This window comes from Salmo salar, chromosome ssa01 (assembly GCF_905237065.1).
Source record: "Salmo salar chromosome ssa01, Ssal_v3.1, whole genome shotgun sequence".
Taxonomy (NCBI): domain Eukaryota; kingdom Metazoa; phylum Chordata; class Actinopteri; order Salmoniformes; family Salmonidae; genus Salmo; species Salmo salar.
In genome coordinates, this window is record NC_059442.1 from 56125496 (window position 1) to 56138034 (window position 12539).

Sequence of the window (12539 nt, forward strand, 5' to 3'; positions counted from 1 at the left end):
TTCTTAATACTTCGTTTTTTCTTAAATTGCATTGTTGGTACAGGGCTTGTAAGTAAGCATTTCACTGTAAGGTCTACCTACACCTGTTGTATTCGGCGCATGTGACAAATAAAATTGTATTTGAACACAAACCCTTCCCTTACCTAAACCGCTCCATACTTTCTCTCATATCTTAAACTTTGTCCTCAGGTTTGAATTCAATGTAGTAAAACCGCCACCATGTTCCCTGAGCCTCCATACGGCAGCTAGCCACGGCAGACGTATTTTTAGAGGATGAAACAAACCCAAATAGTATTTATACACATATTTCAGTGGCAAGATTAAACTATTAGGCTTGGCTGGGGCAATGTCATGTTGGTTTGAAAAACGGTTGCGTCTACTGTGAGCCAATGATGTGGGTGTTCTCTGTAGCTTCGCCAGGAGGCCTGAAAGACTTAAGCCAAACAGCAAGCCAAACAGCCAACCTCCCATCCCTGTCTGTCTCAGAACTCATCAACTACAAGCTCTTCATTATAAAAAATGTAGTATGATCTCTTTAGTTAGAGTAGGAGGAATAAGGATGGCTCTATTCTACCCTAAATGTCAATGTACTGGATATATCTGTCATGGTCTAAAATCAACTGGTGTTGGTCGTTGTGTTTTTAAACACGTTTGAGTTAGAGGCTTTGTGTGTGCGCGTGCTTGTGTCCCTGACTTTCTGCTTGCAAGCATGTGTGCATGTGTGAACGGGTGTGCCTGGTTGTGTGACTGTGTATGTTTATATGTCTGTGTGTGTGCATGTACGCGTGCAGTTTCATGTGTGTGTGGCAATGTGTTAGTACAGTATGGTAGCAATTAGTGTGTATAGGAGTGGTTTTACTGTGGTGTGATGTCACCCCTTCAGTGGAGGCTCCCAGGCTTCTCCCAGGGAGAAGGTTTCATGCCTGACTCGAAGAGCAGCTACTGCTGGAATTGTAATCTTTCATGTGGGGAGGAGAGGCCTTGAAGACTGGTAACCACTGCATAGCCAGCACACAGCAGAAGAACTTTAGAAGAACCTAGAACTTTACAAATGTAAAATGGAACTCAATGGGATCACACTGGGATCCTACTATGGTGGGGTGAGTGAACTGAGTTTGTTTAGCGATTGCATCCAAAAGATAGTGTGTTTCTCTTATAGTGTGTTTCTCTCATAAGTTAGTGTTTTTCTCTCATAAATTAACCCTTATTCTTTTTGGAATGGCCATTTAGCAGACCTAACACTGCTAGACAACATTCTGTAGATTGTTGTTAACAATATCAACAGGAAATATCAATTCAAGGCCCTCTCACCTGTAGTAACTCTTCTGAAAGTGGCATTGATCCATGAATTGCCATGGTGGACTAGTAAGCCCCACACTCTCTCGATCTGGGTCAAGGTTCAGTTCTCTCTCTCTGTCTGTGTTCCTGGCTCCAGAGCTCCAGAGCTCCAGAGTGTAGCATCCTGCTCTACTCTGCACACGTGTTTCTCTGGAGTAGCTCCATCCATCACAGTCACAGCAGAACCAGGCAAGGCTGCGCTGGTGAGTCTAAGGGCTGGCTGATCTGTCAGGAGCCTGGCTCACATCAAAACAGCCAAAAAGTGAAACTACTGGAGTGGAAAACCCAGAGGGCATTGGGCATTGTCAGAGGGCATTGTCATGACAATATTACAGTAACAAGTCATAGGTCGACTGTCTGGAGGTGAGGCATGAAAGGTCAGAGGAAAACCATGGTTTTACTCTCATACACCCAGGCACGTGCACAGATAGGGCTCTACCTGTGCAGAGCACATGCCCCTTTGCCCTTCCAGTCACCAAAGTGCCCTTTTGGGTGGTGGGATGACCAACGTTTTTTTTAATATACATTTTTTGTCATTGTTGTTCGGAACCCACTGCCCGCAAGTCGTCTTCAAGTTCGCCACCACCTATCCCATCCGTTGGTTGCGCCTGTTGATCTGCCCTGTACGGAACCTTTTTCCTAGTCTGCTCTGTATGGAGATTGCAAGCACCCGGTATCCAAACATGCATGGCTTGAGAGATGCGGTCACCAGTCAAGTGTGTGTAGCTAGCTACCTAGTTTAAGTATAACCAGTACTGCCACAGCAGCATAACATTTGATTAACACTTGCTAGCCTAACACATGATTTAGCCTACGTCATCCTCAATATTCGTTCTGGTTGGCTGATACTGTACACGCAGTAGACAGAGGCAGAAAGACATAGAGAGGTGAATCACAATCAGTAAAAGAAATAGAGCTAGCTATCTAGCAGATTACGTCAACCATCTACATCAATGATCAGCTGATAGCCCACCCTCTTTTCCCGATGTCAGTCATGGCTTTAGGAGGCACCGTAGCTTGTTTACAATTTGTGACAAAGAGTGAGTGTGTTGTTGCAAAAATGAAAAAGACTATGCTCTAGAGGCATTCGGTATGTATGAATTTCGAGATATGAATGATGAAAGTACAGCAAAAAACTTAAGTGGGGTTGACCTTTTTCCAATTCAGAGCACCTGCCCCCTAAAATGTCTGTGCATGGCCCTGTCAACACCTCATGCATTAGCGTTTAGCATAGAGCTATGTTTGGAGCATAGATCAGCACACAAGTTGTATTTCGTATGCGACTACCTCTCCCATATATGGACCTTTAGTGTCTGGTTATGCTTTTCTATGTCCAACCAGAATCCCCCATCTGTCATTTTCACTTGATCTCTTAATTGATCAGTGAGCTTTGAACATCCATCGTTCAATTGATGTCATCCATCTCTCACACTGAGAATGAATTACAGGGATTGAAAAGGCATACTTCTGGTTACTTTCATGTCACTTCCAGAGGGATCAATGTAAAATGTGCTGCTTGAGACATTTTGTGAAAATGTTGGCCCCGGATTGGTCATTTAGAGGGAAGAGGTGGGTTGTCATACAGAAATGCTCATCATTTTTACACACATGCATGAGCGCATGTACACACACACACACACACACACACACACACACACACACACACACACACACACACACACACACACACACACACACACACACACACACACACACACACACACACACACACACACACACACACACGCACACAGTCACACACACATACACACACACACACACACACCAAGCCTTGCCTCTGCAGTACGGCTTATTTTATGGTGCATTAGGAGCACTCCAGCAGTGTCTGTATGACAGATAGGGTGCATTAGGATCAAACAGCCCACTCTGCTGCACTATCTGCCTCCTGCCCCAAATATACACAGCATATGGCCCATAAGCAAATCATTTCCCCTTCTGCTGGGACCGGGGAGGGGGCGCTGGAATGAGAGGAGGGGCTAAGGCAGACCACGGAGATCATCTAAGGCAGCTCCCTCACTCAGAAAAACCAAGCAGCTCTCCCCCTCTGATCTGGTTAGTGGGCTGTTGGAGTTCCTTTTCTTTTTCTTCTTTTGCTAATATATTTTTGCATTTTCCCCCCACACCAAATACAAAACATACACATACGAACAACAACTTACAGACGTACACAAACAACAACTACATCTCCTCTGCACAGACCTGCATGCTCATACCCTCATCCCTAGTGCCTGCATTATTGTTTGCCACCTGGCCTTAAATTGTACCAATTTGTTTTTCTCGGTAGCCTATGCTCTTTCAATATTTCAATAATACATCATTAGGATTTTCCATTCTGTTAATGATGGAGGATTGATTGATTTCCAAGTTTTTAATATAAACTTTTTCAAGATGAGTGAAGAGAATAGAATCGTCCAGCCGATTGGGTATCTCACTATACCCCATATGCCATGTCTTGAAATATGCAGACAGATTCATTATAAGTAAGTTTATATTGTAGTACTTCTGACAGCCAACTTTCAAGCTCCACCCATAACCTTTAGACTTCATAACGTTCCCAGAAACCATGGATTATTGAGTCATTGTTAGTTTTATACTGAAGACATGACTGCCGTTGTGCTGTAGAATTTGTGAATGTTATCTTTTGTGTAATACATTTTATACATTAGTTTATACTGGATTAACTGTACATTTTCATTAACTGTAATATCGTTAGCTATGCTCCAACATTCCCTCCATCTTGTGCCAACATCAGTTCCTTTTAAATCTTGGTTCCAATAGCTTACATTTTTTTTGTAATAGATTGTTAGTTGGATATGCTCTCTGCAATGTATTCTATATTTTACCTATCATATGAACATCATTTTCTGACTTAAGTCAGATTGCCTCAAGGTTGTCTGATGCCCTAAAGATTCCAAATATACAGTGCTGTGAAAAAGTATTTGCCCCCTTTCTAATTTTCTCAACTTTTGCATATTTTTGCATAGTTATCAGATCTTCAACCAAAACCGCATATTAGATAAAGGGAACAAGAGGGAACTGCAATGACTGCAATGACTCCAACCAAACACTTCCTGTAGTTGTTCATCAGTCTCTGAAATCGCTGTGGAGGAATTTTGGTCCATTCTTCCATGCAGAACTGCTTTAACTCAGCGACATTTGTTGGTTTCCAAGCATGAACTGCTCGTTTGAAGTCCTGCCACAACATCTCAATTGGGATTATGTCTGGGCTTTGACTAGGCAATTCCAAAACTTCTAAATTGTTTATTTTTAGCCATTTTCATGTAGACTTGATTGTGTGTTTTGGATCATTGTCTTGCTGCATGACCAAGCTGCACTTCAGCTTCAGCTCACAGACAGATGGCCTGACATTCTCCTGTAGAACTCTCTGATACAGAGCCAGAATTCATGGTTCCTTCTGTTAAGGCAAGTCGTCCACAACATTCACATAAAATCAAACTTACAAATAGCTGTATTGAGTGATTTGGAAAGCCATTGTCAGTCAATCAATAATATAATAATACTCAAAGGAAATGTTTTCATCTTTAGCTCACAATCTGTGGATACTATACGATTAGAAAGGTTCAAAATGTATGTGAAACATCACAGCACAATTGAAATATATATGGCACATGGAAACCAAACGAGGGGGGTCTATGGTGATCGGTGGGATGGGCTGAGAGTGGCTGAGGGTTGGGATTAAAGAGCTTATTTTCGGTAATGTATTATTGTTATGTGATTGCTGTATATAAAAGTAAGATGTACGTAAAATGTGTATGTAAAATGTATATGTAAAATGTATGTATATGTAGCATAAAAGCTGTCAAATGTGGATGGGTTAATAATAAAAAATTATAATAACTTTTAAACATTTAAAAAAATCATGTAAACACTAGTATTTCACACAGAGTGAATCTATTGAACTTATGTGACTTGTTAAGCAAATCTTTACTCCTGAACGTAAATAGGCTTGCCATAAGAAAGGGGTTGAATACTTATTGACTTGAAACATTTCATCTTTTAATTTTTGTAAAAAATATATTTTTTCTAAAAACACAATTCCAAATTATAGGGTATTGTGTGTAGCCCAGTGACACAACATCCAGGTGCTTCCAGATACTTTTTGGCAAACTTGAGTCAACTTTTTGGATGAGAAGGGTCCCATTATGTATATAAGGAGATTGTCTGCAAATAAGTTTTAGTTTACATTCATGTTCACCAATACTGATGCTTGTTACACTTGTGTCCTATCTAATTCTTTCTGCAAGCGGTTCAATTGCAGTGCAAACAGGAGGAGTGAGAGGAGACATCCCTGTCTTTTGCCCCTTTCTAAAGCAATTTAATCAGATAATGTATTATTTGTGTATCATTTTGCTTTAGGACATTTATATAATATTTGTATAATATGTATTATTTCAGCTGGAAAGTTGAATGCTTCCAAAGTTTTGAATAGAAAAGGCTATTCCAGACGGATGAAAGCTTTTTTGGCAATTGATAATTATTGGTAGATCTTTGTCTTGTTTTTTGCATTTTGTATTAAACTGAAATGTTATTGTATTTGTTTGTAAGTGTCTATTTTTAATAAACCCTGTTTGATTGATATGTATCAAGTCTGGTAAGTCTTTTGCCATTCTATTGCTTATAAGCTTTGTTATTATTTTATTGTCACAATTTATTAAACTTATGGGTCTATAATCAGCAGGGGACTCTCCGGATTTTCCTGGTTTTAATATAACTAAAATAACAGTTTGATACATGGAATTAGGAAGTACTAAATTGAGTGACATGTGTTGTCATTTGTGTAAAAATGTTGTAGTCTCAAAATGTTGAATAGAATTATATGGGAAAGTCATCCATTCCTGGAGCTCTTCTCAGCACAATGTGTTTTAACAGTATCTAATACTTTTTTGGGGGTGATCTCTGTTTTTAGTGATAGTTTTTTGTCAGCTGTTAATTGCTTCACGGTTGTTGAATCTAAGAAGGCTATAGGATCCGTCCAACTGTTCTTTAATTCTGATTTATATATATTTTCATAGGAGCTTTCAAAATTGTAATTCATCGCTTTGTTGTTCCTAATTACCGCATTTGTATCTTTTAAAATTATAACTGTTTTAGCTTGTATTCGTTTTGTGAGAGCTTTGCTTTAAGTAGTATGCTTTATTTGAGTTTAACCTGTAGTTGTTGGCTCTCTTCAAAAGTAAAATATTGTATTCCTGTTCAGAAATGTTATTTTCTTCTTCACGTTGTAAAGATTTTTTTATGGGCTTTTTCTAAGATAGTGATTTATTTTGCCCAGTATGAGATTATCATTCCTTAAAGGCATCACAAATTAAATCTGGGGTCAGCTTTTCTCTGTCCTCTATGTCTACATTTGTAATGGTAAAGCTTTTAATTTTTTGTTTACGTATTTAATACATTTCGGGTCTAGAAAGATGCGATCTTTTCATTCTCCAAAGCTGTTGCTAAGTGTATTTTCTATTGGTGTATTTAAGCATGATACCGGAGAATGATCCAATATCACTATATCATTACCTTTTTTATCCAGTAAAATGTTGAGTGCATTTTGGGAAATAAATATATAGTAAATTCTTGAATAGATGTTCTTACATTGAGAAAAAAAGGAACAGTATTTTGTAGTAGGGAGTAGTAATCTCCAGGTGTTCTGTAAATTATTTGTACAGATGAAATCTTTTAGCCTGACTAAAGTTGCCTTTTTTATTACTACTTCTGTCAATCTTATCGAATGTATGATGTAGGTGGGTTTACCATGAAATCAATATTTTTCACCATTTACCGTACAACAACCTTCTTGGTCCATGTGCTGGGTTATAACAGCAAAAGGTGTATTCCTATTTATCAGGATGCCTACACTTCTGCTGTTACTACAGTAGGTGGCAGCATTGGCCTCTCCAACACAGCTCTTCTTTAAATATAACATTTCTCCTTTTTTTATGTAACTCTTGCAAGAAAACCACATCTGCTGACAATATTTTTGAGTGTTCAAAGAACCATATGCTTTTTTTCCCATCATGGAGCTCACACACACACGTTGGTCTATGCTTGTATAGAAATCAAATGTAAAATTTCTTAAACTGACAGTTCTCGAAATCAGGCACTAGAATTACTTGTATATGTATGTGTTTACATTACTTATTTTATTGATTTTGCACCGTTTAATGTCAGAATACAGTCTTCCAGACCTTCATAGGACCATGTAACCGTCCTCTGTCAAATAAACTTGTTTTTCCTTCCCTCTGGTGCTCGACTGCATCATTACATCAACTTATATCACTTCACAGATTTATTTAGCTCGACTGCTTCACGGTAATAGACATGGCAAAGCAATCGCTGAATTTGTCTCAAGCAGATGCATCTAAATACATAACTTTCATAGCTCTACGATAAAGAATGCGACCCACACGCTTCCTTAAACCTAAAATAAGTAAAGAAGCAATTTTGTGTGGAAGTCAAACTTTTGTTTTATGTCGGAGGCAGACACATTGCATGTGCTCAGAACGACAAAACCGAGCCCTTTACATAGCCTTTCTCCCCTTGTCTATAGGAAAGACTGTTTAAATGGCCCAAATGTTGTTTAGACATTCACAAATGTAACACATTGTCTGCTTAAAGTCATAGCGAAACAGTACAAAACTGCTATCAGCTCGACTGGTTTTAAAACGATCTGTTACGTCAATGATTGAATAACCAAATAAAACATTTTAGCAGACATGACATTTGAGGGCGGTGAGCATTCCATTCAATGGGAGGATCATAGTATAAATACATAGTTATTGTATACATTACATACAGTATACAGAGCGTGTGGGTATATGGGCTGAGCAGACATTTAATACAAACATTTTAAGACCCTAAAGCAAAGTACATCTTTGTAGTTAAGGCTTCAACTCCTCTTCTAATATATACCCAAAAACTGTGGATTATATAATTGTACATATTGTACATTGGAGAAAGACTGCAATTTAAGTAGTGTGGTCAGTTTGTATTACCTTATGAATACAATACAATTATAGGGGCTGGTGGGGATCTACTTGGGAGATTAGGGGTCTGAGAAGTGACTGATGACCTCCAAGTCACCCCATCCCAATCCCCAGGATAAAGCCCCTCTCATTCTCACCAATTACCACCATTGAATGTTAGTTACAATGACAAACAAAGATAATAATGATTCGACATCCTTTCCTAATCTGTCCAGAACTCTTATTAATTTTACAGCGGGCTTGCAAGTTGCATTTAAAAAAATAATAATTACAATGTAGTATAATTAAGTCCTTCTCTCTCTCTCTCTCTCTCTCTCTCTCTCTCTCCCAAACCATATCCAACCCTCTCCACCGCCCCAGTTCTCCCTCCTTGCCCACCCAAGCCAAGCTTATCACTACCTCCCAACCTTCGCCTCTCTTACCCACCCAGGCTAAGTTTTTTCCAACTTCCCTTTATTTTCCCCCTCCCTTTATCTCCGACACATTTACAATCCCCCTATACATCTACTTACTCATCCATTCTCTTTCATTCACACACAACATATAGCCTCCGCACACCCATTCTCTCCCACCCTCCTATACATATTCATATTCACCTTCCTTCACTCTCCTGTTCATATGCACAGACACATACTCAAACATACAGTATACCCAATCACGCACGCACGCACGCACGCACGCACGCACGCACGCACGCACGCACGCACACACACACACACACACACACACACACACACACACACACACACACACACACACACGCATCCATAGAACAATTATTGACATACATGCTATATTTCCTCTTTTATAGTCTTTTCAGTGACCATGTATCTCATTGGCATTGGCTAATTCTAATTCAACAGTTACTTGAGGACAGTAGAGTCTGGATTGTATTGGTGTAGGGGGAAATAATATTGTCTCAATTTACAATAAGCTGGTCTTGGGGATCACTGTATGTAGCCTAGTGTGCTTATCACCTTTTCCCGCTTCTTCCACTCCTCGGGGCATTGGGCTCTCTTTCAACTGGAAAGGTTTCCTGCAGTATGTTCAGGGCTTCATCTCCGTTTGTGAACTCCCTTCTCTGTTTTCCCTTCCATGCCCACAGCACTGCCGGGAATCGGAGTTGACACTTGATTTTTTTTTTCCTCCAGTGACCACCTGATCGGATTGAGTAGCTTGCGTTTTTTTCCTCAGTTTAGCAGACAGGTCCTGGACAGATGGAATGGACTGGCCGTGGATTTTGATCTCCTTTCCCCCACATGCTTTCAGAATGTTGACTTTGGTCTGATAGTTCTACAGCTTATAGATTACCATGAAAGGGAATTTAGCGTTCTTGTGTTTCACACCGTTGGCATCGCTCCAGATCCTCCGGAGATACATCCACACCAAGCTCCTCCGATATTAGCTTGATTAGCTGAAAAGCCCACATTATTTCTCGTCTTCCGATAGGGACAATATTCTCAAATTATTTGGTCTCGTTCTGTTTTCTTGCTGGTCCAGTTCATCTTCTAAAGTTTACACCTTTGTTTCTAGAAGGCCAATTTTGTTGTCCTTTTTGTACACATGCTTGCCCTGTATATGCATAACTGACATGATAGACTCTACTTTCCTTTCGAGCCAATCTACTTTTTTAACAACTGATTGTAACAGTTCATTTGTTTTGGTGAGCATTGAGAGCATTTTAGTTATCTTTTCCTGGATATCATTGCTCTCATTTGCATCTCCAAGTTGTTTTGGCTTGTTGGGTTTGGTTCGCAGCATCGCTTTACCCACAGATTGTTGTATTATAACTGAACGCTTACTCTCTTCCGGTTGCTTGGGGATATATTGATCTATCAACTTTATAGGCTTAATTTAAACTATGTTGTCTGGCTGCTACATGTAATCACAGTTCTGACGTTACAAAATGGAGCTACTAACTTCTGAACGCGCATGAGGTTTTATATCACCGGTTCTGCAAGAATACTGAGAGAGAGAGAGAGCGCAAAGCCTTCCAGAATCTCCATTTGAAAATAGCAACGCCTGATGAGAAGGACCTTTATTTACTTTATTTCTTCCCTAATCTTGATGGTTAATTACAGCACATTCAATAAGGGGGAGGAGAGTGTAGACCGCAGCCAGGGTTGTGGAGAGACCCCAATGCAGTAAACAACACTTGAGGTTTGAGATTTACTGAGTCAGCCTGAGAGAGAGTGAGAGAGGGTGGTGGTGGGGGGGGGGGGGAGAGTCTGAACATTATTACAGAGAGAGTCTGAACATTATATTGTGGGACGGATGTTACTAGCCAAACTGGTGTTACGGTTATCAGTGGAATTCTCCAGGGAAGTTTCTTGCTGGACCAGATCTAGTTGGTGGATGTCTGTCCCTCAATGTTGCTGTTATCAGAAGAGCCGGTCTGCGTCTAGACGGAACTTATCGAGCAGGCAGGCATTCTCGCACATATGATCAGCCAACTCTGATAGTTAGGAGTGGTGAGTTTGCTCAGTCTTGAATTGATCAGATAAAAGTGAACTGCAAACTGTGCTATGCTCTTTACTGACATGGATTTAGCTAAATATACAGATTGAAGGCATCATAAAATATTAAAACCAAATTTAAAAGTGATCACCAAATAGCGGGGTACACTCTTACAAAAAAGGGTTTCAAAAGGGTTCTTCGGCTGTCCCCATAGGATAACCTTTTTTAGTTCCAGGTAAAACAATTATTGATTACAGGTAGAAATCTTTTGGGTTCCATGTGGAAAGAAATGGTTCTTCAAAGGGTTCCCCTATGGGGACAGCCAAATAACCCTTTTAGGATCTACACATGCAACAATTTCTACGATTCTAAGAGTTACAGTTCATGAAAGGAAATCAGTCAGTTTAAATAAATTCATTAGGCCCTAATCTATGGATTTCACATGACTGTGAATACAGATGTGCATCTGATGGTCACAGATACAGGTAGGGGCGTGGATCAGTAAACCAGTCAGTATCTGGTGTGACAACCATTAACCTAATGCAGCACAACACATCTCCTTCTCATAAAGTTGATCAGGCTGTTGATTGTGGCCATTGGAATGGCTCTGCGAAGTTGCTGGATATTGGCGGGAACTGGAACATGCTGGATATTGGCGGGAACTGGTACACTTAGATCCAGAGCATCCCAAACATGCTCAATTGGTGACATGTCTGGTCAGCATGCAGGCCATGGAAGAACTGGAACATCTTCAGCTTCCAGAAATTGTGTACAGATCTTTGAGATGGTTTCTGACAGTTGTAGAAATGTTTAGAAATTCTGTGGATGTGCAAACCCACAGTTACATCAGCTGTCCTGATGGCCAGTGTCAGACGATCCCGCAGGTGAAGAAGCCGGATGTGGAGATCCTGGGCTGGCATGGTTAAGCGTGGTCTGCAGTTGTGAGGCCGGTTGGACGTACTGCGAAATTCCCTAAAACAACGTTGGAGGCGGCTTATGGAAAAGATATGAACATTCAATTCTCTGGCAACAACTCTGGTAGACATTCCTGCACTCAGCATGGCAATTGCACACTCACTCAAAACTTGAGACATCTGTGTCATTGTGTTGTGTGACAAAACTGCACATTTTAGAATGGCCTTTTATTGTCCTCAGAATGAGGTGCACCTATGTAATTATCATGCTGTTTAATCAGTTTCTTGATATGCCACACCTGTCAGGTGGATGGATTATCTTGGCAAAGGAGAAATACTCACTAACAGGGATGTAAACACATTTGTGCACAACATTTGAGAGATATTAGATCCAAGAATAAATTATTATTTCTTCAGAAGTTCACCTCTGGTCCCGGCCCTGCTCAACCCACTGACTTGATTACTCTAGATTAGAGAGGCTGACATGATGATTGCATCACAGCAGATATTTTTCCCCTCATCTCTTTCATGGCACATTGTGCGGCGATATCTTGGACAGAAGTTCTGCATTGAAGCGAGGCCTACTCTGATCTGCTACAATGCACTTACCCAGTCCTCTATGGCTGCTCCTTATATGCCTGGTCAGGCCACTGAACTATCTTTCTTGACTCTCTCTCACTCTTAATCTCGCTCTCTCTCAATATCTAAGTATTTCTCTCTCTCTCTCTCTCTCTCTCTCTCTCTCTCTCCCCTCTCTCTCTCTGTCTGCCTCACTCTCTCTCTTTCGCCACCTCCCTCTCCCTCCCTCTATTTT

At 40.4% G+C, this 12539-nt stretch overlaps 1 long non-coding RNA gene across 1 annotated transcript in view; it reads left to right on the forward strand.

The window, feature by feature from the left end:
- The first annotated feature begins 831 nt into the window (after positions 1-831).
- LOC106608624 (uncharacterized) overlaps positions 832-12539 on the forward strand; it is a 31111-nt gene continuing 19403 nt past the window's right edge. Inside the window, exon 1 of the long non-coding RNA XR_001329552.2 lies at positions 832-1100. This is a non-coding gene — a long non-coding RNA (uncharacterized lncRNA). The remainder of the gene's footprint in view (positions 1101-12539) is intronic.